This window comes from Siphateles boraxobius, unplaced genomic scaffold, assembly GCF_051911475.1.
Source record: "Siphateles boraxobius isolate OS27281-9 unplaced genomic scaffold, OSU_SipBor_1 7, whole genome shotgun sequence".
Taxonomy (NCBI): Eukaryota; Metazoa; Chordata; class Actinopteri; order Cypriniformes; family Leuciscidae; genus Siphateles; species Siphateles boraxobius.
Window position 1 is genome coordinate 5,290,117 of NW_027509197.1, and position 9,480 is coordinate 5,299,596.

The 9,480-nt window shown below is 41.9% G+C and overlaps 2 long non-coding RNA genes across 2 annotated transcripts; one reads left to right on the forward strand and one right to left on the reverse strand.

Annotated features, from left to right (window-relative positions):
* Nucleotides 1-3,491: 3,491 nt before the first annotated feature.
* Nucleotides 3,492-5,181, reverse strand: LOC143724036 (uncharacterized). The gene is made up of 4 exons (XR_013197279.1): nucleotides 4,570-5,181; nucleotides 4,392-4,472; nucleotides 4,141-4,248; nucleotides 3,492-3,991 (listed from the first exon to the last, which is right to left on the reverse strand). It is a non-coding gene; the product is annotated as an uncharacterized LOC143724036 (long non-coding RNA).
* A 1,518-nt stretch (nucleotides 5,182-6,699) lies between these two features.
* LOC143723219 (uncharacterized) lies at nucleotides 6,700-8,115 on the forward strand. The gene is made up of 2 exons (XR_013197069.1): nucleotides 6,700-7,066; nucleotides 7,189-8,115. It is a non-coding gene; the product is annotated as an uncharacterized LOC143723219 (long non-coding RNA).
* Nucleotides 8,116-9,480: the final 1,365 nt, after the last annotated feature.

Below are 9,480 nucleotides of genomic sequence, written 5' to 3' on the forward strand. Positions count from 1 at the left end.
AAGTGCATACGACTTTTATGTCATTCTTCAATGCACAACGCTTGATCGTATGTGCAGTGCAATGCAACAGCAGATTGAGTATAGGCTACACATTCATAAATACAGTCGTTTGCTAGGTTAAACGAATTAGGCCGGAGACACACTGGCTGCGTGGCGTAAGCGTCTCAGCTGCGTGGCGTGTCCGTTTTTATTTCGGCTCCCATGTTAACGGGTGCTGATCCACTTGTCCGTGCAACACTTCTGTCGCGCCGCGCTCCGCTTTATTCCTATGGGTGACGTCACGCAACTTTGGTGCGCCCGCAAAGCATTCCGGGAAGGCGGCGCTTCATTTTGAAAAATGTCGCGTGTCAAGAAGCTGGCCGATGCCAATCTTTATGCAAATTAAGTCCGTTGAACGCGAGGCGTCTATCCAATAGAAGTTGAACATATGGAGCGGAGGGATGTCTCTCGCAGGTCCTCTGTTCTGATACGCAAACATTTCCCGCTCGGTCAAAACCACGCCCATAGCGGTAAACTTGAGGAACGCCCATCAACTTACAAATGTGGAGAGGCGTGCGACACCGCACTTCAGACGTGTCGCAAAAGTGGATCTCTACCGTAACAGGTTAGAGCTTGCACACTGCCTGCGTGACACGCGCGTCTCAGGCGCGGCATGAGCCGCGCGGAAAACGCGTGCATGCTAGAAATAGAACCGACGCCTATTTTTCACGCAACACGCAAGCGTGTTGGAAGCGTTTCCAGGCAAAATAGAATAGGAAAAGATGTTTGACTGTTATTTTGTACACAAATACATATTAATAAATTACATTTTTGACAAATTTAGATATAAATATAGGCCTAATTTAAAAATAAATAAATAAATAGGCCTAATTATCAATTTTCAAATATTGCACCTGTTAATACAGAACGACATATTCTGTAGTCTAATAAGCTGTCAATACTGCTGTGCTGACAGTGTCTTTATCAGTAGGCTTTATATTTATGCTTAACACGAAGTATAGGGCTTGCACAACTCTCTCCCATATATGTCGAACAAGGGTGATGCGTGTCAGCAGCGCCGCGTCAGACACGCTTCTGATGTGCAAAGACACAGAAAACGCACGCAGCCGCCAGGCAGCTGACACGCAACAGAAACGCCACGCTCACGCCACGCAGCCAGTGTGTCTCCGGCCTTAGGATTTTTGAACGACGCGTTTGAATGATGGATTCTACTCCGTCTCTTATTAAGATAGAGACTTGCCGCCCCCTACTGGTGGTTTTAAAAAGTAAACGTTTAATTTACTTTTCATATTTCTACATTATTTTTTTACACTTAAAACAATCTCTTAACATTATTTATGCAATTATAATTTGCTATGTATATCCACATGCCATGTCTAGTGTCTGTGTCAATCCAAAAATTAATTTTATTGATATCAACTTCCTTTTATTTTGTCATAATAGCCATACACGGTGTCTTTGCATTCTGATTGAATTTGTTGACTAAATTTAAGAATCCGACATAAATGACGACAAAATTTTAAAAATACAGTTGGCTTTATTAGAGTTTTGATCTTCTCTCAACTGAGTGAGCACATCTGCATATTGTATTATAATGACGATGTAATGGGGACGATGATCCCCATATTTGTAAATATATAATTTTTTGGTAACAAACTGTTGTATAGTTTCAACATTTTAAAATATAGAGCACATGAAAAATACAAGTTCCAGATGCATTGAAAAAAACAGTGTGAATAACAATATCTTAAAATAAACTTAGAGAGTGGCAAACTTTGAAGCAGAGTTCAAGTTTTAATTAGTTGTACAGCTTGAGTAAAGCTTGTTCTCATACACAGATATGGCCTATTTATGAATGAAATTTATGCATTTATTTATCATTTAAACTGATGCAAACAGGGAAATAGAGTAGAAAAGACTTATTATCCTGCCGCACCCTCTAGTGGACAGAATTAAGTATTACGGCCTTCATTTCTCAGATAAACGCAAGGATTTTTTGGGAAAGTCTGACCTGTTAGAAAAGATATAAGTAGGCTAAGTCAGACCAGTCTGAAGGTCTGAGCCGAGTTTGTTGAAGCATTTAAGTTCTAGGCGGAGTCAATGTCTCATAATAATAATAATAATAATAATAATAATAATAATAATAATAATAATAATAATAATAATAATAATAAATAGGCTAATAATAATGTTTAATGGCTCTCTCAAGCCACCATAATAAAGAGGACTCAGAGAAAAATCGACCAATTCAGAATGTATTTTTTTTTATTTTTTTCAATAATTTTATTCCAAACTAATTTCCCTTACTGTGAAGATGCTGATTTATAAGGGACTTGACTAAAGTAGGAAACCTTCTTTACACTAATAACGCAGTTGGACCGAAAGAGAGATGCGCGAACCCAACGTCGCTACAGTTTCAGTTTCGATTAAAATAAATTCGTTTAGGCTTGGCCTTTAACATAGACTGACTGTTGTTTGTAATAAAAGCGGACACTAGGCTATTTTTATAGGCTATGTATATTTTTATTATATGTGGCTAACGTTACTTATTTTTTATTCATTTTGTTTTCTGAATAGCATTAATTTAAGGATTTTAAATAGGCTACAGTAAAGGGAAGTAAAACACACATAGCCTATATGTTATAAATGGTGTTTATAATGTTAATGTTGTATTTTATTTACCGGTCTTTTAGAGGGGGTTCAGTGAAAAAATCGGCAGCTGGCAGCAGGAAGTAGCCGCTAATAACCGGAAGTCGGTGTATGCCACTTTTAGCCGGGCAAATAAATTATTATATCATAATAATTACATATTTTATTATTATTATTATTAATTTATTATAATATTAGTACTTATTTACATAAAATACTTCTATTAGTAATTATTTTATATTATTTTATTAAAATCAAGTTACGAATATCAAAGACATAAAAAACAACAAACAAAAAGCTGCACTTGAAATTATGAATTTGTACATGTATAAATGTAACTTATGAATGAGTATACATGTTTGTTAAATAATGAAATATATCGACCTTTTTCCTGGTTAGTGAATTTACCCATGATTCATTAACAAGAATGGTCTACCAATGGTTTAACAAGATTTACCATGTTTCTTGTGTTAGGGGATAACAGCTTAAAGAACCAGGACCAGATATGATGTAAGAAGACCAAGAGTCGTGAGGTTCAATCAAATAAGTAAAAATTTACTGAAGAATAGTTTGCAGTTTTATCGAGGAGGTTGCAGGCCAGAGACTCTACCGTACACAAAATCTCACACCAGTTAAATCATACCTAAGGGCATGACATCAGTACATACATGTTGGCTACTTCTGATTGGCTATAAACAATTTTACACTTATGGATAGATAGGAGGGTAAGTCGAAATTAATCAAGATAATTGTCATCCAAGTCCAAGACTTGGTCCGGTGATGACCTCGGAGGTCGTAGAATTGCGTCTCGGGGTCTGTTGTTACATGTCATAAGACCTGCACAGAGCATTCAACACACACAAAAGCACAAGGGAATCACAGTTCCTCCAAAGTTGTAGAGGGCCTGAGCACAGATTACCAAAACATACTGAAACATTCCCTCCTCAGAAAGTAGTACAGATAATGTTCACTTTATTCATTAAAGAAATAAACATAAAAGTACAGTTCTGTGAATCCAATCACACAAGTCACGTAGTGTTTGACCCCTGTAACCTGTAGTAACTTGGTCAGCAGAAAACAGACTGATGAGGGTCTTCTACAGACTTGACCTCTTCTATTAGCTTATTAGCAAAGTTAGAAAGAAAGAAAGAATTTGTTAAGTCAAAGATTAGTTAGAAAAAAGAAAGAATAGTTAGATGATTAAGTAGGCTTTTGACTGGAACTGGTGGATTAAACAAATTTTCTCTCTCCAGCAGCTGACACCAATCACTGCAAAACCCTAGATGGGTGTTTTCCGAGTAAAAGCCTTGCATTTCTCCTCGTTTTCCTCTTCCAACATGACCTAAAGGATTCATAAGAAAATTGTGACATTAATATCCAAATTACCTTATTAACAGTAGACATGGATGCAGCCACATGAATGACTATTCTTATTGCATTTTTTCATTAAGCACCAAGCAGTGATCACATTTTCATTCATAATGTATACACCTGGTAAGCAGTTCTTGTAAATTTCATTGCAGTGTCTGCAGGGCTGCTGTGTGTACATCTGGTAATATTTTTGACATGTCACAGACTTCCCTCTCCAATTTGTTACACCTGAATATTTAAATTTGAGGAGCATAAAAATGAGCATGATTAAAAAAAGAGTAATTGAAGACCATGTTGCCATACCATTAAATTTCTCAATTACTATTTTAACCACATTTAAATCAAATGTGTAAAAGAAAGTAAATACATACTGTCAAGCCAGCAGGAGTGTGCCCTCCTCCTAAATGAGTCTGTATCCACCAGACTGGTAATTTTGCATGTAACTGAAAGATCTGCAAAAAGGACAAAAGATGAGGTGAGTTAATCATAACATGAATGAAATCTAAATGGAACAAGACTTTAAAATTTAACTAATTGAATTGAACATACTATGATTATGCAGGTCAGGGGCACGGCACAAGATGTGCTGACACTTAGGGCAATACCAATGGCACCTCTTTTGTTGTCAGGCATTCAAACAAAAGCAAGGAACACAATATTTTTCTAGAAAGACAAGAGAAATTTAATACATTTTAACTTACAACAAACATGTAAAATGCATGTGTGCTTTGTACAATGCTTATGGATGCCATTGTCCTCAAAATATATGGCATGCTTTACATGGTTTGCCTGAAAGTGCTCAGGACTTGACATCTCCCCAGTTGTACAGTAGGTACAACTGCCTGTCACAGAAAAGACGTCATCTTTTCCAAAAGCAAAGAGTACACATGCTGTATATACGAGAAAATAGCATACCTCAAAATAGCAACAAATTCATTCACATATAAAGGTAGAACATTTTAGAAGTCTAATTACATCTTTAACAAGGGCAGGTTTTTGCATGTTCTGCTCAAATTAACTTTAGTTAGTAAGATTTAGGGAAAACATTGGCTTCTTACCTGCCATAATTGATTGCAAGTTAGACAAGTCACAAGAGGTGTAGAACACAGTGTACAAAGTGTTAGAGGTAGAAAGGTAGTTCTTAAAAGAACTGTTTGGTAAAAAAATGCAATAGTAATAAAACAAAAATCAATAAATGGTTGGATATCAGACAATCCGCTGAAAAATGAAATACACAAAAAAAATGCGATATGGTTAGTGTTGCACGTGTATCACCAAGGCTGAGCTTGTCAATAATTCAGCATTACCTTTATTCTAATCAATAGATTATTAAGTTAACAAAAGCTAATATTTAATTGTGATTGTTATAGTAACGTAGTACTTGAAGTTAATAGTAGCCCCTCAGAAACCAGGACCACACGGTGCACAAGCTGCGTTTCTACAAATGATTAAATTAGCCAATTAAACTAGGCACAGATATACTGTCTCTAACATAAAAAGTTAAAATCCAACTTCCAAAACAACAATTATTTATTAATCTGATAATCATTTACGAACTTACCGAACCAAACACCGCGCCACAAGCGCTTATCCTTGAGATATAGACACGCCCCTTTTCAGCGCTGAGCTCGTTGTCTTTTGAGTTCCGGTCTGTATTTTCACAGCGATCTTGTGTAGTTATGAATGAACGACTCGTTTAAACAATTTCCAAGGTAAACTTATTGCTGATTTTTCTTTGTTATGGAGGGATGTGCTGTTTGGTCTCCACGTTAACATGGATTAAAAACAGGAAGAAGTATACCTAATTAATCTGTTGATCATTTTAGGGAAATATCATATTTGTTACCGGGGTGACAAAGCCAGGCGGAACCTTTAATCGTTTCTGAGGGGAGGGATTTCCGGTGTGGGACCCGGAAGATTCCAGTTCCGGAAACTCCGGGCAGAGATGGAGAATTATTAGTAAAAGATTCGAAACAGGTGCGGGAGAGGACGAACGTGATAGCGATTGGGACACGTTGTCAGTTGGGAAGGATAAAAGGATATCTCATCTTCAACTAAGAATAAAAAGGAAAGGGAGAGGCTGCGGGTGCTCGGGCGAATCTGGGGATGAGGAGATGAGAACCGTGGTGGATGAGAGATAAGTGCTGTTGATGTTTGGACTGTGATATGAGAAATCTTTTGGAGGATGTGATACGAATATAAGTGCTGTCGATGTTTGGATTGTGATATGAGAAATCTGTTGGAGGATGTGATGAGACTTCATGATGTGTAAAACTGTCTTTTTGGAGGAAGTTTGAACATCCCACGCTCATCGGAAGAAGTCAAAGAGATTGTAGTGATGTGCAGTGGACTAGATCCCCTGTCTACGCCCTAGTTTGTGAGTAACAAGACTTTGCAGTGTTGTTCATTAATATAATCACGTGTGCGGATTTGTGTGGGTTACAGTGGAACACGAGTGGAAGTGTAATGCAGTGACATTGGGGAAGCGGTCCTGGCTGTGGAGACATCGTCCGCATCTCATCGGATTGAGGCCGATGGAGGAAGCCATCTAGTGGTGAAACTCTCCTTTTCTCCTCTTTAATTTCTACGTGGGATTGTGAAGTACCAGTTATAGGTGTTATACCACCTATAGTATAGTGTTATACCAGCTATAGGAGGAAAGGTGATTCCTCACCTTTCCTCTCTGTCTGCCTGGGCCCTGAGAAGAGAGCCAGCTTTGCTGTTGATTCCTTACTCCTCTCCGTCCATCCTAATCCTGTGAGTAGAGCCAGTTATACTGTTGAATCCTCACCTTTCCTCTCTGTCTGCCTGGGCCCTGAGAAGAGAGCCAGTTTCGCTGTTGATTCCTTACTCATTTCCGTCCATCCGAATCCTGTGGAGAGAGCCGGTTATACTGTTGAATCCTCACCTTTTCTCTCTGTCTGCCTGAGCCCTGAGTAGAGAGCCAGCTTCGCTGTTGATTCTTTACTCCTCTCTGTCCATTCGAATCCTGTGAAGAGGGCCAGCTATACTGTTGAATCCTCACCTGTGCTGTCTGTCTGCTTGAGTCTTGAGAAGAGGGCCAGCTCCGCTGTTGATTCCTTACTCCTCTCTGTCCATCCGAATCCTGTGAAGAGAGCTAGTTATACTGTTGAATCCTCACCTTTTCTCTCTCTCTGTCTGCCTAAGCCCTGAGAAGAGAGCCAGCTTCGCTGTTGATTCTTTACTCCTCTCTGTCCATTCGAATCCTGTGAAGAAGGCCAGCTATACTGTTGAATCCTCACCTGTGCTGTCTGTCTGCTTGAGCCTTGAGAAGAGGGCCAGCTCCGCTGTTGATTCCTTACTCCTCTCTGTCCATCCGAATCCTGTGAAGAGAGCTAGTTATACTGTTGATTCCTCACCTTTCCTCTCTGTTTGCCTGGGCCCTGAGAAGAGAGCCAGCTTCGCTGTTGATTCCTTACTCCTCTCCGTCCATCCAAATCCTGTGAGTAGAGCCAGTTATACTGTTGAATCCTCACCTTTTCTCTCTGTCTGCCTGAGCCCTGAGAAGAGAGCCAGCTTCACTGGTGATTCTTTACTCCTCTCTGTCCATTCACATCTTGTGAAGAGGGCCAGCTATACTGTTGAATCCTCACCTGTGCTGTCTGCCTGCTTGAGCCTTGAGAAGAGAGCCAGCTCCGCTGTTGATTCCTTACTCCTCTCCGTCCATCCGAATCCTGTGAAGAGAGCCAGTTATACTGTTGAATCCTCACCTTTTCTCTCTGTCTGCCTGAACCCTGAGAAGAGAGCCAGCTATACTGCTGAATCTTCACCTTTGTTCTCTGTCTGCCTGAGCCCTGAGAAGAAAGCCAACTCCGCTGTTGATTCCTTACTCCTCTCCGTCCATCTGAATCCTGTGAAGACAGCCGGTTATACTGTTGAATCCTCACCTTTGCTCTCTGTCTGCCTGAGCTCTGAGAAGAGAGCCAGCTATACTGTTGAATCCTCACCCTTGCTCTCTGTCTTCCTGAGCCCTGAGAAGAGAGCCAGCTATACTGTTGAATCCTTACCTTCTCTCGGCCTGCCGGAGTCTGTTTTAGCATAATTTATTCAATAAAGATCCTGTGTTTTTCTAAATTGCTGTTGCCTCTGTGTCCTCTGTGGTGTTGGCTCCTCGCGGTGGTACGTGAGTCGGGGTTGGGAACGGCCGGTCATCTGGCGTTCATCCTCCTCGACCCGTGACAAGTGGCGTAGTCGGCAGGCTTAGGCCACCGTGAGTTGAAGCGGCCACAAGTACACTATGGCAGACGAAGAGGTAGTGGCCGTAAGACCACAAGTCATGCCCGTGTTTATGGGAGCTCCTTGGGCCCAGCGTTATGGAGGACCGGGATCAGAACTACATCTCCAGGACTGGAGGACGCAAACGGAATATCTGGCTGGCCTCCAGGGGCTGAGTGATGCACAGAAGACACAGTTTGTTCTGGGATCCCTGGAGGGAGAAGCAAAGAGGGAAGTTCTAACTGCACCCAGCACTGCACGAGCCACTGCCAAGGCCATTTTTGACTTTTTGGCGGAACTGTATGGGGATACTACCCCCGTGGCCGCCCTCCGGGCTCAGTTTTTCAATTTTCAACAAGGTCCTAGGCAAGCCTTGGGCCTATGCGTTGAAGCTCCGTGAGCAGTTCGTTCGATTGAAAGGACGACCAGATCATGGTCTGGGGGATGGAGATTCCTTATTGCGAGATCAGTTTGTTTTGGGGCTCCGAGACAGGCCCATTCGACAGAGTATAAAGCTCCAGCTCCGCCGAGACCCAGCATTGACTTTTGAGGACCTCCGACAGGAGGCCTTGGCATTGGAGATGGATCAGGGCGAGGCAGCCGACCCACCGGTGTGCATGGCTGTTGGTGGTGCCCCCACTTCTCCAACCGTGGATTGTAAACAGAAGCTGAAGGCGGAGCTGTTGGAGGACGTTAAAGGACAGATGGTTGAACTATCTAAGACCCTTTTGGAAGAACTGCGCCGGGGACAGCCCAGTGGCTGGGACTGATCCTATTCCGAGGGGAGCCGAGAGCCCGGACGGCGTCCTGGACGACCAGCTAATCCGAGATTCCAGTGGGATGATCAGGGCAGGCCCATTTGTAACAGTTGTGGGGAATCTGGACATTACAGCCGTCAGTGTGGCTCCCAACGCAGTTCCCAGGGGGTTTTTTAGTTGCGCCGGCCACTGTGGGTCAAGTGGCCGGGACCCCCTTAAGCGACCCCCTTTCTATGCCTATCCCCCGAGACGACTGGGTCGGACATTGCCCTACCGTGAAGATCCAGGTTAATGGGGTGGAGATTGAATGTTTAGTTGATACTGGTTCGCAAGTTACGTTATTTTCCGAGAGCCTGTCCAGAGAACTCTTTAAGGACCGACGACTTCAGGGGGCGGAGGCCTCGCAACTTATACTGAGAGGAGCAAATGGGCTGGATATTCCTTATACCGGTTATGTGGTCGTGGA